This window comes from Anomalospiza imberbis, chromosome 12 (assembly GCF_031753505.1).
Source record: "Anomalospiza imberbis isolate Cuckoo-Finch-1a 21T00152 chromosome 12, ASM3175350v1, whole genome shotgun sequence".
NCBI lineage: Eukaryota > Metazoa > Chordata > Aves > Passeriformes > Viduidae > Anomalospiza > Anomalospiza imberbis.
In genome coordinates this window covers 11247997-11263812 of record NC_089692.1, presented here as the reverse complement: position 1 = coordinate 11263812, position 15816 = coordinate 11247997, and the positions used below count along the sequence as shown (strand labels likewise).

The following is a 15816-nucleotide window of genomic DNA, read 5'->3' as shown; positions in this document are numbered from 1 at the left end:
GAGTTACTTTTGATGAAATCCCCATGATTGTGGTTTAAATTACACAGATTTATTTAAGGAACAACAAAAGTTTTTTTTTATTATTATTCAGATTCCTGCTGGGTTCTGGATATTAATTAGGTAGTGGTTCCAGATGAAATCCAGGAGAGAGGAAAAAAAATGCTACTCACATTTTAATAACCCAGAGAATTCTAAGTGGCTAACCATATTGTTTACTATATATCAGTCTGAAGAATAAAGAATAAAAGCGCATGAATAGGCAGGCACACAGCATGGAAGAATAGCACCATACACCCCAGCTAAAGAGCATTGTATATTCAAGGTTTAGATCTTCCACCCAGCAGATTTAGAGCGTGAGGGGGCAACATTTGAGAAGTGTGTACTGAACAAACACAAACATGAGGATTGCCTTTTTTCAGTTTTAAGTGTGAAAACATTAGCTCTCCCTCTATGCCTTTGAAGTCTTCTCTTTCTAGCAAAGCTCTGGCAGGAGGGAGGTCTTTCAATTAGTTTCTTACCCATAATGATTTCTTTGAGAAATTTTAATCAGGTTTTCCATCACAGAGTGCATTTGTTGCTGGTACTTGATCTCTTGGCCAGTTGAAGCTTCTGTGGTCCTTTGTCTCTTGAGCAGTTGGGTCTTTTATAAACTTTCTGGAGTAGTTATTAATCATGGAACTTTTCTACTTTTTTGAGGTGTAAAACTGCTCAGAGAAAAATGCCAGTGTAGTGACATGAGCTAATTATCTGCAATGTTACCAAGATAAGAGGTAGTATGTTAGCAGTAATACCTACAACAGTGTAATTACTTTCTGTTTCCATTATTTTGTAGTAACCACATAATTAGCTCACTGTACCAGAAGCTGTCTGCTTTTTATTGCAACCTGTACTGCTAATCACTAAAAAAGTTTGTGTAAGTGATCTGTAGTCTTTGCACTCATATAGTTGCAACAAGTAATTTGAAGGGGCAGCTGTGTGCTGGCCCTTCTGCAGAGGTAAGGAGTGAGAAAGAAGAGACTGACAAAGCTGTAGGAGCAAAAGGAGTGAAACCCTCTCTACAACTTCACAAAAATGTTTAGTGAAGTCTCAGCTACTTCGTACAGTTTTCTCTGGATTAAAGTATACATGCTCATCCTTAATCTCTTGAATCCAGTCTACATTAAAGAATTTTGCATGACTCAGTAAGCGTTGATTCTCTAAAACAATATAATATATTCTGGCTCTCTGAACTTCAAAGGGGATGCTTTCTTATAAAAGCAGAAATTCAGGAAGGAAGGGGCTCAGCAGGGCCAGAGTATTCATTATGAAAGAGACAGTCTTCTTTTGGGGCATTTTCTGGGGATGATGTGCTCTAGCAAGGAGTGCCTCTGTGATGCATGGGACATGGGTTACCTGCCTGTTACTGCCCATTGCATTGCTGTGTCAGGGGGAGGGCAGGTCACCATTGCACCAGTGGTGTGGCAGAGCTGGGGCTGCCATTCCCACGGGGGTGGCAGTGCAGGGAGGTTGGGCTGCACCTGGGAGAAGTTGCTGTAAGGAGGGAGCAGAGCCAAGCTGAGCTGGGCTCTTGCAGAGCTCTGTGCTGCCTGCCCAAAGTGACACCATTGGGATCCAGTAGGGACAATGCCACTGCAGGCAACAAGGCATAGCAAAAAAAAAAAAAAAAAAAGGCACTGTTATGGGGATATGAGTGAAATCTATGTACACAGTAGTTTAGATTAGCAGGAAAGAAAAAAATACAAGTGTTGTACACATTTACAAGTTGGGAATTTTGTGCTTCTGTGTTGCTCCTGTCTCCCTACAGCCTCTATTTAAGTACAATTTCACTAAATTTGGGGAATAAAGAACATGCTTTTAATCACCATTTCTTCCTACTTAGTTCAAATCCTGTTGTCAGTTAATTATAGATGCTACCTTTTCAGATAATATTGCATAATTCAATGGAAAACAAAAAAGCTCTGTCAAAAAGTGGTTATTAAATTCAGCTTTAGATATTTGATATGGTTTTCAAGTACCTCTTTATTTATTTGAGAAAAGGAGTCCTCTTGAAATGTATTCTTTCTTCTTCCCCTCTGTGGCCTTGGAGCTGGTCCCTCTGAGTACTGCTCCTACATTAATTACTATGGTAAGTAGAAAAGATCAGGTGATAACATGAATACTCTTAAAGCACACCACTAAGACTTTAAGGCAGGCAGCAGTGCTACATGGTTGTGAGCTATGCACTGCCTGATTTATTTATGTTTTTAATGCACCAATAAAAACAAGGCATTCTTCAGCTCCTGTTTGATCCTTCATCCTGGGCCTGTCCTTGCTGACAGCCCCCCTCACTGCAGCTGCTATTCCTTGTGCTCTGTGAATTGCCCCGTTGTGCCAGCAAAACCAGAATAAAAGCCCCCTCTACGCTGCTAGACTGGTTGTGCCAAAAGCCACCAAGGTTTAATTCCACTGAAATCAGTGGAATTACACAAAGCATTACTTGGGGTCCATGCTAAGCCATTGCACTGCTCACTGCTTTATAAAGTGTTTAGCATGTGTGTTTTGTCCCCTGGGAGCTGTGTGTGTTTGAGCAGGGGTTCTGTGAGGGCAGGGAAGGGGGAGACCCCCAGCATGAGCTACTCGAGCTTTTTCTTTCCTCTCAAGTGCTAGTAGTAAGGCACTCCATCTTTGCAAACAGAGTTTCCACTGTTGCTGGAACAACACAAGAAGACAAACTGATTTAGTCCTTAAAAGCAAGATTATTAATATTCTGGGCACCTTAGGGTGTTCTGAAACTTCAGCAAATCATGATATATACAAGATGTGCTTTTGCCACTGGTAACATTAAGAAAATTTAACTGGATGTCACAATTTCAAGTAGTGCAGCAAAACAAAATTTATTCCAACACTTCCTTTCAGACATTGATTAGAGCAGATTCCTCATAGATAGAAGGGTCAGATTATATTTTGTTAGGGGTAAAATATCCAAGCTGTCTCTACTAGGTTTCACAGACTAAGATCTCTGTTTTCTTACTTTTGGAATCAGTTTCAGTACTCTAACAGCAAAAATTGTTGCTGAGTAAAATAAATTAAAGGCCAATCACCACTTTTACCCTATTTCCTTTATATTTCAATCCAACTCTAGGACTTCAGATCAGGTTCAGTTCTCGCTTCCATCTGTTGTCTGTGATCTTGTGGTGTTGAACAGATAAGACCCCATAAATTCCCCTGTGCCTGGTTTGGAGAGTGCATTGTACCTATGTGGATGCTTTTGTTTGACTTCTTGCCTACTTTCTAGATGAAATATTATGCAAAAGCAAAGAAGAGAAGCTAAACATATTGAAGACTCCAGGAAGTGTCTGTTCTGTGTCTGGAAGTCTGGGATGCCAGGCTGCAGTAGTGCTGGAGTGGGGCGGTTTGATATTCATTAGCTGCAGGCTTTTCACTGCCTTTCAGACCAGCTTTAACAGTGTGGGGATCTCATTCTGTATCTCCCCATTGATTTAAAAAAAAATGTCATAATTTAGCAGAGCAATAGAACAGTGTCAACAAAATCCATAGGTTTTAAAAGGTAAAATATTTGCAAACTGTTTGCAAATGGTGACTTGAATACTGCAAATATTTGCTCTACTGGCAAATTGGCTACTTGAACACTGCAGAAAGTCATGTGGAGCTACATAAAACATGGGACAATGCAATAGTTTGATGTATTTTGTTGCATTTATAAATATGTAAACTTTATTTTGGATAGCAAAAAGGATGAATCAATAAGTGGCTGTCCTTTCTCTCATTATAACTGTCTCAGCACCAAATTCAGGACTGGTTCTGGTGGACAATGCTTGGACTGAATTGGCCTCTGCATATTCCAGTGCTGAGTTTCCAGTAGATATGTGCTCTATGGTATTTCTGTTTGTTTCATGTACTGGTTCCTCCATAAAGATGTCATGACAGATAAGGAATTTGGGGTGGGAAAGGGATAAAAGTTTTTTGAGGCATCTCTGAAATAGTTTTGAACATTTACTATACAGTTAATCAGCAAAAGAAGGAAAGAAGTGTCCTTCAAACAATCAGACCTGCCACAAACAAGTCAGTTATCTCCAGTTTATCTTTGTATTAGCTCTATAAAGCTGAAGTAATGCTAGTCTGGTTACAGTCATGGAAGAGATGATTTGCTTTCCTAGTATGACATTTTAAAGCAAGAGAGCCTGTAGATGTTGATAGCTTTTCACTGCTGAGGTACTTCAAAAAGACTTATGCGATTATATGGGTAGAATGAGTTACACATTTAGAGGAATGTTGCTCTTATATCATCTGATATAGCTCTTCGTTTGCCTTATCAATGCATAATGAAGAATGAAAGTATTATTTCTCAAGTATTTCTTAAGTATTATTTGAAGAAAAATGATCAATAAATATTGTAGCTGCAGACAACCCTTTCTTTTTTTTCCAGGAAAGATACTTAAAAATTGTAGCAATGACTGCTGTTAAAGTATGTAAGTGTTGAAACACCTTGCTTGCAGATCAGTAACTTCCTTCCATAGGGCACAGAGCCAGCGCTCCGACCTACTAACAAAGTGTGATTTGTCTCAATATGTGTTTTTAGGGAGTTGTTTAATTGCAAACTTGACTCTTATTAAAAGAGAACAATGAGAAAACAGGGCAGTTATCTGGCCTTTCTCCTGAAACAGCAATTATACCGCTGCTGATAGGCTAAGCTAATCTGCATTTTAATTTGAGTGTTTGAAAAGTACACGTTGGGTTCCGGGACGTTTGTCGGTGCGCTGCCTGACTGTGGCCTGGGACGGAGCGCCTGGCACCGCCGTGGTGCCAATTCCTGAGCGCCGTGGGAGGCCAAGGTGGAGCAGCCTCCGTGACCTCGGTGCCTGCTCCCCGCTCCCCGGGCACTCAGGGACTGCCTGCCCCACTGGGGAAAGCTCACTGCCTCTGCCAGATGCAGAACAGAGGGGAAAGGGAGCCCACAACCTCCCACAAACCAGTCTGTAATTCCCCCCAGCTTCCTGGGAACAGCCCTTCCGCCTGCCTGGAGATCAGTTCGTGGAGGGCACATACTCTCTGCCTCGGGTGACTTTTCTTAGCAGGAAGATACGAAAGCCTGCCTCACTGACACAACTCAAGATCCTTTGCCATTCTGCATACCAAATAAATGATATCAAGTGAAGATCTATCACAGGCCTTTAGGAACTTTTTGGTAATATCTGAGGTCAGTCAGGGAAGGCAATGTGAATATTGGGGTTCAGTGCTGCTCTGAGTGAAATTGATGGCATTGGCCTTGAGAAAAGCAGGATTTGATTTAGCCCTAAAACAGAAAGCCACCTGAGGAGTGCCCAGTGGATTTTTGCTGGGCATTTCCTGATAAAAAGCTGGAGTGGAGCAACTGAGTCATTTACTCATTGAGGTTGAAAAAAAAACTTGCAAGATCATTGAGTCCAAGCTTTGAACACAGTCATGTCAGCTGAATCATGGGACTAAGTGCAACATCCATTTGTTAAACGTGAGGGTTTCAATAATTCCTAATCAGACTTCTCCTTTGGGAGCTAAAATAGATAAACTTCTGTGCTAAAGGCAAGATAGCTTAAAAATCTCTGCTTATCTTAAGAGTAATGGGAATGCAAAAAAGGAGCTAAGTATCTAGATTTATATAGCTATGTGTATATTACTGTTGTGTGATACATCTAAAGGTATATGTGTGTGCTAGAACAAAGACTTTAGTGTAGAGTAGAAATGAGACAGAAATCTGTTGAGAAATCACAAAAATTCACATGAAGAGTTCTGCTCTAAAAGTGAAAACAAAAGAAAAAAAAAAGGATTAACCCCAAACTTTTCCTAAAAGATGTCTTAAAGAAGATTAGAGAGAGCTTTTTCATCACTGGGAATCCTTCTAATATGCAAATGTATTTGGAATAAGTATTGGGTAAAAGAAAAGTAGTTTGATTAATGGAACCTGTCCTTTATAGTTCTGTTGCAATGTGCAAGGCTCTGTGTTGTGCCTCTGTGTGTGTGTGTTTCAGCAGCAGCATAAGCATGCTGGCAAAAGCCACTGCCAAGTCTCATTAATTGCAACTCCCGCAGACTTATTCAGCCATAGAACTCTTATTTGTGGTGTAGTTTTACATTAAGTTGGGATGTGGGTTTCCTTTAAATTTCAAACTGCATAGAGCAAAGTCTGTCCTATTTAAAGAAGGGAAAAAACAGAAGGTGGCTAGATCTTAGGAGAGAAGCAAGATGACTTCCCCTTTAAATTCATTAAGATTGCTATTTGGTCTCATTTTTGTTGACAAGTGCAGTCCAAACTCCCCAAAAAGTGAGAAATTTCCTATCCAACATTCTACTTCAGCTAAAGCTGTGTAATTGCCCAATATCACAGGCACAAACGGCAGGAGGGCAAAGGAGTTCAGTCAAGACCCCCCAGTGTTTGTGTTTGGTATGAAACACTCCATACAAAAATAATGATTTTGGCTCCTTGAGCCTCCCTCCAGTAGTATGTTCAAAAACTTTGCCAGTTGCTGTTGTACTTTGTTCTCCAAGAGTACACTGTAGAAAATGCAGCTTCACTAAAGAGTGGCCAAAGGTTAGACATTTGTGGGGAAATAAAAGAATTTTTTTTATATATATCAAAGATTGGTACAAACACATGAATTTAGTTTGAATAATATTTGGTAAGTGTCCAACAAGGCAGAACAGCCCAACACTTCTAAAACTGTCATAATTCTGCCTGTCTTTAACTTTACAACCATTCTCTGAATAATGACAACTGTTTAAGATTTTTGTTGAAAGTCAGTAATGCTACTTTTGTACATTAAAAAAAAAAATCCTGCATTTCTGTAGATTTTCACCACTAAGTTAATATTATAGACTTTAAATGTCTCTTTTAATGAAGCTATCCTATTAATTGGAAGGTTTCTCAAATTAAAGCCATTCCTTTGTGGCCAGTATTTCCTTTTGCACTTTTAAATTGAAACTATTAACCAATGATGGACGAGTCATAATACAATCAAGAAAAAGCTTTGCTTTTTTATGTTGGTATCACTTGGAGATTAGCTAATCTTGATGGAGGGAAGTTCTCTGAGTGCACTGGGGGAGAGCTAACAAAAGGTTTATATGGTAGGAAAAAAGCATGTATTTTTTGATCCTTCCCTCTGTCATAGACGTATGCTGTATATCAAATCAGCAGTCTCCTAGGAGTTTCTGTATCGTGGATGTGGACACCAAAGTGCCTTTAATTAAAATACTTCTCTGAATGTATTTTGTTTCTGTAGTTTGGTGTTTATTTTAAAACTATTAAAATATGGCATATATGGAGTCAATGCACATCAAAGTACTTCAAAAGATCCATTGTTTCTAAAACTGGTGACTTAAATTCTGACTTTATTTTATGTATGAGGAAAGCAAGACAAAGTTCTCTACAGATTTGGGAAGAGAGCATAACTCATTCTCCTGAGATAGCTGCTGAAAACACATACTTCCAAAGAAAATACCAAAAGCAGAAACAACTCAAATAAGTGAGAGAGAGAAAGAGGGGACTGAAACTCTGACATGACTTTGAACTTTCAGGCCCTCAAATTGCAGCTCAGACTGATGTCAAACACAACTGCACACAAAAAAAAAGGCAGGTTGGAAAGCTGTTGGGAAGACTTGGAATGGCAATCTGTATTTATTAGTTCTAAGGTCTGTATTTGAATTTTATGTGTGCAGGTCATGTATATTTTATGTCATATATAGATAAATATGGCATACATATATATCAGGAATTATTTATATATGAAATATATATTGCTGAGATTAGGAAAATAAGAACTATTATCTGAGCTCTGCCCAACAGCCTGTGTTGGCAGATCTGTTTCAAACAGTGGCTGCTCTCTGATGATCCAGCAAGTGTTTATCCCACCTAATGGAAAATGAAGGAGTGACAAGATGATGCATAAAATTTTTCTCAGCCCATGGAGAGAGTTGCTGCCCTAGGTTCTGATGCATGTGGATTGGCATCCTATGCATGTGCTTGTCTTGTTGAGAGTTATTTAAAACATTGAGAATGGAAAATAACTCAAAGAATCTTGGGCTGAATTCACTCCAGGAGTAACTTGACTAGAAAAATCTCTTCTAGAGATTAATACCACCTTTATAAATTCAAGAGTGACATACAGGCATATGGTGCAATTTCCACTGGAGTTTCTCCAGCTTTGATATGAAATCTTCAGATCTTATGAAACAACTTTGGGTGCCATTTCTTGGGTAGACTCCTCTGGGAATGCAGGATTTGGGTAACAGCCAGAGGGTGAGGAATCCCCAGTGTGAAATTCCTGTCCTGGCATGCAGAAGGGGCACCAGTGGACTGGGTTGTCCTGGCTGCTCTTTGGGTGTAGAGTGTTGGGGCTTCCTCTCCAGAAAGCTTCACCAGTCGTGGGTTTCCAGAAGGAGAAGGTGCTACATTGCCTTTGTTCAAGCAGCATGGGCTAGGTGAAGTTCCACTGAATTCAGTACATTTTTGTCTTAATAGGTAAGAGTTGTGAAAAGAGACGATATTGTTTATTTTTTTTTAATGGGATAGTAACTTGCTAAAATAGGGTCATTACCACACAAGAAATCAAGCTCTTTTGCCTCTTGATCTTTTTTGATCTTGATAAAGGTCAGAAGAATAAAGGTCTTACTGGGGATAAAAGTCTTAAGAGAAGTCCTTTAGTGGTAATTTTTTTATGTTAGTATCACTTTTATTTCTCCTCCATCTCCACTGAAGCATGGAGGAGAATAGCTTTAGCTAGATTTGGGGTTTTTTTATGTGGTCATATACATATACAGGAGACCTGAAAGCTTTTTTTTCTGTTGGCTATGTATTTCTTCCAAGATCCCAGCTCAAGTGAGTGTGATATCTTTGTGGCTGCAAAACCCTAAGGGGGACCCCTGCATACACTCAAAAATACAATTGCAAAAAGCTCATTCCTTTATACAGCGGATTACTTTTAGATTTACTTCGATGTGATCTGTACAGATTCCCTTCATCTAAGGGGAGGTCTGATTCTCTTAGCTGACTTACGCAGCCACACACCAAGAGAGCCTTATTTTGTGGAAGCCAAATCTCATTAATGGCAATCTGCTGCCCATCTTTTAATTAGCCAGAGAATTGGTGACACTTCACAACCACAGCAGAGGCAATAAAGTAGCATTGTAATATAAAATAAGGTGAGGTGTCCAGTGCAATAGAAAGCACACATTTGTCTACATTAGTCTACCGACTAGAGTCTCATTTTATATGGGGTATTGTTGTATCCATGTTTATTATGGCACAAATACACAAAAAGTTAATATTTTTAGCTTCTGAAATACCTTCACTGTTAGCTAACTTGAGGATTTGAAAATATACAGATTTCAAACTAAATGTGAAATCTTTTTTCTATAACCCTGCATTCCTTGGATTTGATGTAAATACTAAGTGATCTTTTAATGAAACCATGTACCTTAAGAAGATTTATTAAATTGTTCCCACTATTTAAAGTTTAAAGACACTACCATTTTTGGTAAAATTTTGAGGCCCACAAACTTTGGTATGTTTGGCTTGCTATTAATTAAAAATTTTGGGGCATAATCTCCCTATTTGTGTGTTGATTTTATCAGGTGCAGGAAAAATTCTATTATTTAGGTTTTATACTGCTTGGTATAAGGACTTCTCTCCCTTTTGGTTTATACAACACTGTGTTCTATAGGGATTCATAAACAATTTGTGCTTCAATCATTTTCCACTTATTTCACTTTGTTTTATAGAATACATTTTATGCTGCAGTTTCAGCATACATCTTTGTGATTCAGTAATCCTACCTAGTCCAGAATCAATACTTACATTTTCCTTCCCCATAATAGTAAAGGGCATATAAAATGCATGAGACAAAGTAAGCTCTTTCTAAAGATATAGATTAAAACTGAAACTGCACTTAGAAATGTGAAAAAATGAACGAAGAGTTCTGAGTCTGGAACAGTTGTTAGTGACACAGAGGAATATTGAAGACTGTCAGAAGGTATCAGTGCACAGTGATAGCAGCACTAAGCAATGCCACTGCCCTGCTGGTCTGCAATCGATTGCTGATGAAGTAATTGTTTATTATGTCTACTGTTAACTCTAGAAGACTTTTATTGTAGCAGTGCAGGATAAAATGTACTTATAAACAGGAGAAATTAAAGTCAGTGGGAAATAGATGCACACTCCCCTGTTTCACGTGTGTCTTCCATGAACTGTGAATATCTGTGCCATCAATGGTGTTGAGAGCTTTGAGCTCAGCAATAAATCCAGTGCTAATGGCATCTGAACTGGGATGTGGGGATTTATGGTAATTCATGTTGCCTCTATCATGGTTCACCTGTGTTTACAGTACGAATCATATACGTGCTTTTCCTGAATTTTTTGACTCACCCTAAAATAAAAGAGTGAAGAGAGATCCTGGTTTTGTAAAACTATAAAGATAATTTGTGGACTGATGCACTTCCTTGGAAGGGTTTGAAGGTGCTTCATACAGTGAAACATCTGAATCTTTCCTGCTTAGCTTGTATAGTAAATATTCATTAAAAGATAAGTATGGCCATAACAATTGGATATTCTGGGTTATAACTCTATAATGGAAATTTTACAACATCCTTACAAACTTAACTTTGCTTTTTAGGTCATAAAAAATAAGAAATCAAATGGCAAATTACGCATTACAAAATAAGTAAAATATCAGAAGTTTAAAACATTTAAGTATTTATGACACTAAACTGGGAACTGTGGTTCTGGGCTGTTCCACTGCAGTCAGCTTGTAAGGGAATCTTATTTTGCTCCCTTTACAGGAATTAAAGAGAAACTGGGGCCATGTGAAGAGAGTTAGGTCTGAAAGCCAGATGGTTCCCAGGAGTGGCCTGACCTGGTCATAGAAAGGCAACCACCAGGCAGGGAGTACTCAGTGACGTGCTGATGCTTTAAAACATCATTGGGTTGTGTTTATAAATGTTGTTTTTAGTATTGATGGGCAATAAATGCTGGTTTGTACAGAGGAGAAACTTCTTGGAAAGGTAACTAATGCTCAGTTCAGCTGTCTCTGAACATGACAAGGATGAAGATATCGCTCAGTTGAAGATATGCATGATGGTTTTCCTCCAGTCCCCAGGGTTAGAGTTGTTCCATGACAAATATCCCAGAACAGCAGTCCTCATCTTTAACTCAATGCTATAGTTTATGACAACAAACTCATTGAAACAATTGCTTTTCTGACCTGTGACCATGGTCAAAATCTTTCTTTACTCAAGTAAAATATGCACGTGACCAACTATTAATTTTTCTAGTGTCAAACTCTTGCAAATATGATTAAAGAAACCAGGCAATAGTTTCAAGCAAAGATTAGTTATTCAGGATGATTTCTTTACACTATCATCATAACATCTATTCTTTTTATTATAAAGTTCAGGCCTAAACAGGCATCTTCTCATTAGATTTGTCAGGTATGTATTGAGCTACAGAGAGCAGTAGTTTGCATGAAAACAGTGAATTTCCCTATGTGCACACTTGTATCCCATGTCCTACATACTGTGGTGTGGTAGGGTCTTCCAGAGAGTTACCTCTGATGGACAGGATTAGGGGAAATCCTTGTTTCTTTGGTGGTTTTCAAACACTATCAGACAATGATGCCAACTAAGAGTGAATTAATGAGATATTGGAGCCTGGCAAGTAGAAAGTGGCTTTAAATAACCCTGATTAGCCTTTCCTCAGTTCCTTAGAGCACAGGCAAGGCTTGAGCAACAACAAAGACCCCACACTCACACTTTTTATTAGTTTGGTGGAAAAAAAATGTGCTTTTCAGAGGGTGTTAATTAAAAGATTTAGGTCCATTCACACTGCCCATATCCCTTGTTTCATCTTTCCCTCCTTTTTGTGTAGTTTGTTTGCCATGTGAGAGGTAGAACTGCTGTTATGACAGAAAATGTTGACTTTTAAAGAGTTTGCTCAGATCTTATCTGTGAGAAAAATATAAGCCGTATTTGAACATATGAGTTTCAATTTTATGTGATGGCTTCATTAGACATGAACTTTTATTTTAAATAATTTAATAAGCCTTTCACTCTTTTCAAAACGATTTTTCACCTATCTTCTGTATTTCTTAAGGGATATATCCCCCAGATCTTTGTAGTTGCTACATTTTGCCTGGTTAGTAAATAAATAAAATAAAAATCTTCAAACCCCTTAATCATAAAGCTGTGCTTTTATAAACCTTAAGCATAGTAAAATCACTACATCAGCCTCTTCTAGTTATATGAAACCCAGAATGTACAGACTGTGTTTAGCCAAGAAGTTTTTCAGAATCTCAGAAATATATATAAATGTATTTTAAGTATCTGAAACTTGAGTAAATTATTTAATTACAAAATTATCTGCTGTACTTTAGGACTGTTTTTTAAAAATATTTGCATGTACTATCCAATACCTTTTTCCCAAATAAGATAGACTGTATTTATTTGTCTGAATCAGCCAAAAATTCTGAAGCTTACAAAAAGTCTGTCAAACAAAAATATAGAAACAGGAGACAATAGAACACCCAGATTATTTTTTGTAATGGTCAAATTCTGAATCTGAATTGTAGTCAAGGAAACCATGGGGATATGAGTGAATGAAAAACACGTTAGATCTCATGTTAATTTCTGTATTACAAATTTGTGTCTTTTAAGGCTATATTTTTGGTACATGTACGCATCTCTAATAATAATGTGAAACTCATCATACATGTACAGAACTTGACTTGGTGCTGAGAAAAGTCCTTTGTGCTCACATTTAAAACTGTATTATACAAAAGGGCATGTAAAAATCCAAGTAAAGGCTCACTCTTACTTGAGAAGTGAATGTGCTGGGTGTGAGAGTGCTCTGGTGAAGTAAAATGTGTAATCTCTCTCTAATAGCTCTGAAGTATTTTTCATAAAATTGTTTGATCTCCCCTCTCAGTATGAGAAGGTGAAGATACTGGTGGGGCTCTTGGGAGGAAGAGAGAGAATTCTGGGGTTTTTTTAAATAAAACAAGCTAATAGTTAATTATTGCTGCATGCTTTCACTGGCAAACATCTACAGCACACTTTAAAAAAGAAAAAAGGGAAGGGTGATTGCTGCTTGTTAATGGACTCTGCTATTTTGCTGCACTGTAGTCGAGCAGCCACCTACAGTTCATCCTTATGTTAATACTAACATTACCAATTTTAACATTATATGCCTCTTTCCACTGGCCCCTGTTGGAACCAACAGCCTACGGCAAGTGCTGTACTGCCTTTTACTTAATTGCTCCTTAAAGCTAACAGTGAATTACATTAAGTGTAATTTCATTGTCGTTGGATCTTGGTGAGTTTGAGGTGGCACGTTTGCCATGGGAGTTCTTTTTCTCTGGTTCAGTGGCTATATCCGGGTGGGATGCATTTCTCCTGGAGTAATCCAGGAGAATCTTTCCTTTGAAGAGGAACAGATGTAGATTTACATATCTGGAGGTCTCTGGCCTCTGATGAGATTAGTTGGTGTTTTTAAACCCTACTGGAAGGTGCATATTTAATAAATGCCTAAAGCAAGCCTGTGTGAAATGGCTGGGCCCTGGGAGACGTTGAATGAGAGGAGAGGAGGAGATGTCAAGTTGCACATTGTGGTACCATCATAATCACTGCTGAAAATAGGCCAACACTTGAAATAACAAATAGATTCAGATTCTGTTGTAAAAGCAGTAAAGAAAAAATGGACAAGGGAACTGCCTCAAAAGCATTTAGGTTTAAATTTCAGCTGATCATTTTGTTTCTAATTTCCTAATTGGAGAGACATGAAAATGTAAATGTTTAAAAGCTGGCAATCCTCCCTGCCCCCTGCCAAATAATCTGTGCTTTTTTAACATGCTTATTTGAGGTAACTGCATGCCTTGCAATAGAAATTAGGATTTTTACTTTATTGAAAGAGTGTATTTTAAGATGGAGGGGAACAGCTTGTGGTAAAGCTGGAGATTAAATAAACTTCCATTAGAAAGAATAAGTTTATTTGACAGCAGATTTCTGTGCTTTTAAACAGAAAATAAGTGTGAAACAGAAGTTAAAAGTTCTACATCAAACACTTCTCTTGGTGTGCTGTTCCTTGCAGCGTAGCTATGGCATATATGCTGCCATGGTAAAACTACAGTAACACGTTCTCATTGCTGCTGGTTTGGATCCAGATCCTGCAACGATTTTTGGTTGTACTCACAGCATTTGGAATTGTCCAGGGCTTTCTAAACGCCTTACAATCTCGTTCCCCTTCCTTTCCTGCCACCTCTTTTCAGTTTCTTGCGAGGTTATACTTTCTCTCGGAAGGCAGCGTTCGTGTCCCCCTCGCGTGTTGCCCAGCAGGCTGTGCAGCACCATGGCCGGAAAGCTGCGGTGTGCTGGCAGAGCTGGTGCCCGGCCACCTTCATCTGCTGCCCGCCCTGCCCGGCCACCCCCGCATCCCTGCGCCCCGCTGTGTGTGGCTGCGCCCTGGCGCAGCGCTCTCCCCCGCGCCCAGCCCCTGGCACCTGCAGTGCCATCTGCTCCTCCTGCCGTGTACAGCACGGCTCCTGTGTGCCCTGCCTTTTCACTCGCCCAACGCGTCCGAGAGCTCGCTCCTGTCCACCATCCAGGGATTCCTGTCTGTCCCCTGTCATCTGCCTCTGTCGCTCACCTCCGTATTGCCACTGAACTGTCAGTGCGGGTGAACATTTCTGGGGCTGGGCTGTGATCATTTCAGGGGGCTCTGCCGTAGCTGGGTGCCGCAGAGAGAAGGGGCAGCCGCCCTTCCAGAGCTACTCGCAGCTCTCAGCCAAAGCCTGCAAGCGACACTGTTAATCCCTCACGTGAAAGGGCAAAAAGCTAAAAGAATACAAGACTCTGCTGAGATTAAGAGAGAAACAAACAGAGCCCAGTGTAACAAAAGAAGGTGCTCAGATCTGTAGATAAGGAGCTTTCCGAGGCCGCTGAGCAAGGACCCTGTTTAACTCCCTGCAGAGCACCAAAGGATCTGCAGGGCTCAGGGACACAGCGGCAGGAGAGATGAAACAGCAAGAGTTAAGACAAGGAGACTGTTCCCTGCCCGAACTGCATTCTTCAACTTCCAGCTAAATTTTATAGTGTGGTTAGAACCAGTTCCTGTTCCGGACCTAGTTTAATTTCATTCTGGAAATGCGACCGTCTACTGTGTAGACACACTATTATTACTTTCCGGCATCTAGTGATAATTGCCCAGATGGGTACAAACCATATTTTATTGTTACTTTTGTTTGGTTAAACTTAGGAGAGGGACTGCTTGCCATCGGGGTCTGAGTAAGAAAGCACTTTATAATAGTGTTTGTAAGCAGTATCTTTGCCAGTGATGATGAAAGCAACATAAAATTGTTTTCAGAGGAAATTTACTCTTGGGTTGAAGCTCAGCCCAAGGCATATATAGCATTTGTGTCCTTTTAAGCTTTATTTTTGAGGCCTGAGTGAGACTGATGGTGCACTGGTGTAGACTTGGTGCAGTGGAAAATATTGCTCTGGGGACTCAGTCCTTGGCTATTTTTCAGGGAAAACTCCCAATTGTTTTCAATGTGCAAATACCACAAAGGCCCTATTTTGAGTTCTCTCTCATTAGATTGCAAAACTGTTTCAATTATATCCTATGGATTTCACAGTCATGTAACTTCCTGAACACCCACATTGAGGAAAGAAAGATTTCATGTTTGGATCTCTGTTTTGCTAACATACCAGCTAACAAAACCCCATAGGACTGTATTGGACAGCTACAACATGAGTATTATTCTAAGAAATAGTCAACATTTGTCAGCCCTGACCACATGG

At 39.4% G+C, this 15816-nt stretch overlaps 2 long non-coding RNA genes across 4 annotated transcripts in view; one reads left to right on the top strand and one right to left on the bottom strand.

The window, feature by feature from the left end:
• Nucleotides 1–15816, top strand: part of LOC137481199 (uncharacterized) — a 260106-nt gene that overhangs the window by 67735 nt on the left and 176555 nt on the right. The window lies entirely within an intron of this gene.
• LOC137481195 (uncharacterized) lies at nucleotides 528–14318 on the bottom strand. Its single transcript, XR_011003391.1, has 3 exons — nucleotides 14210–14318; nucleotides 2016–2108; nucleotides 528–704 (listed from the first exon to the last, which is right to left on the bottom strand). It is a non-coding gene; the product is annotated as an uncharacterized lncRNA (long non-coding RNA).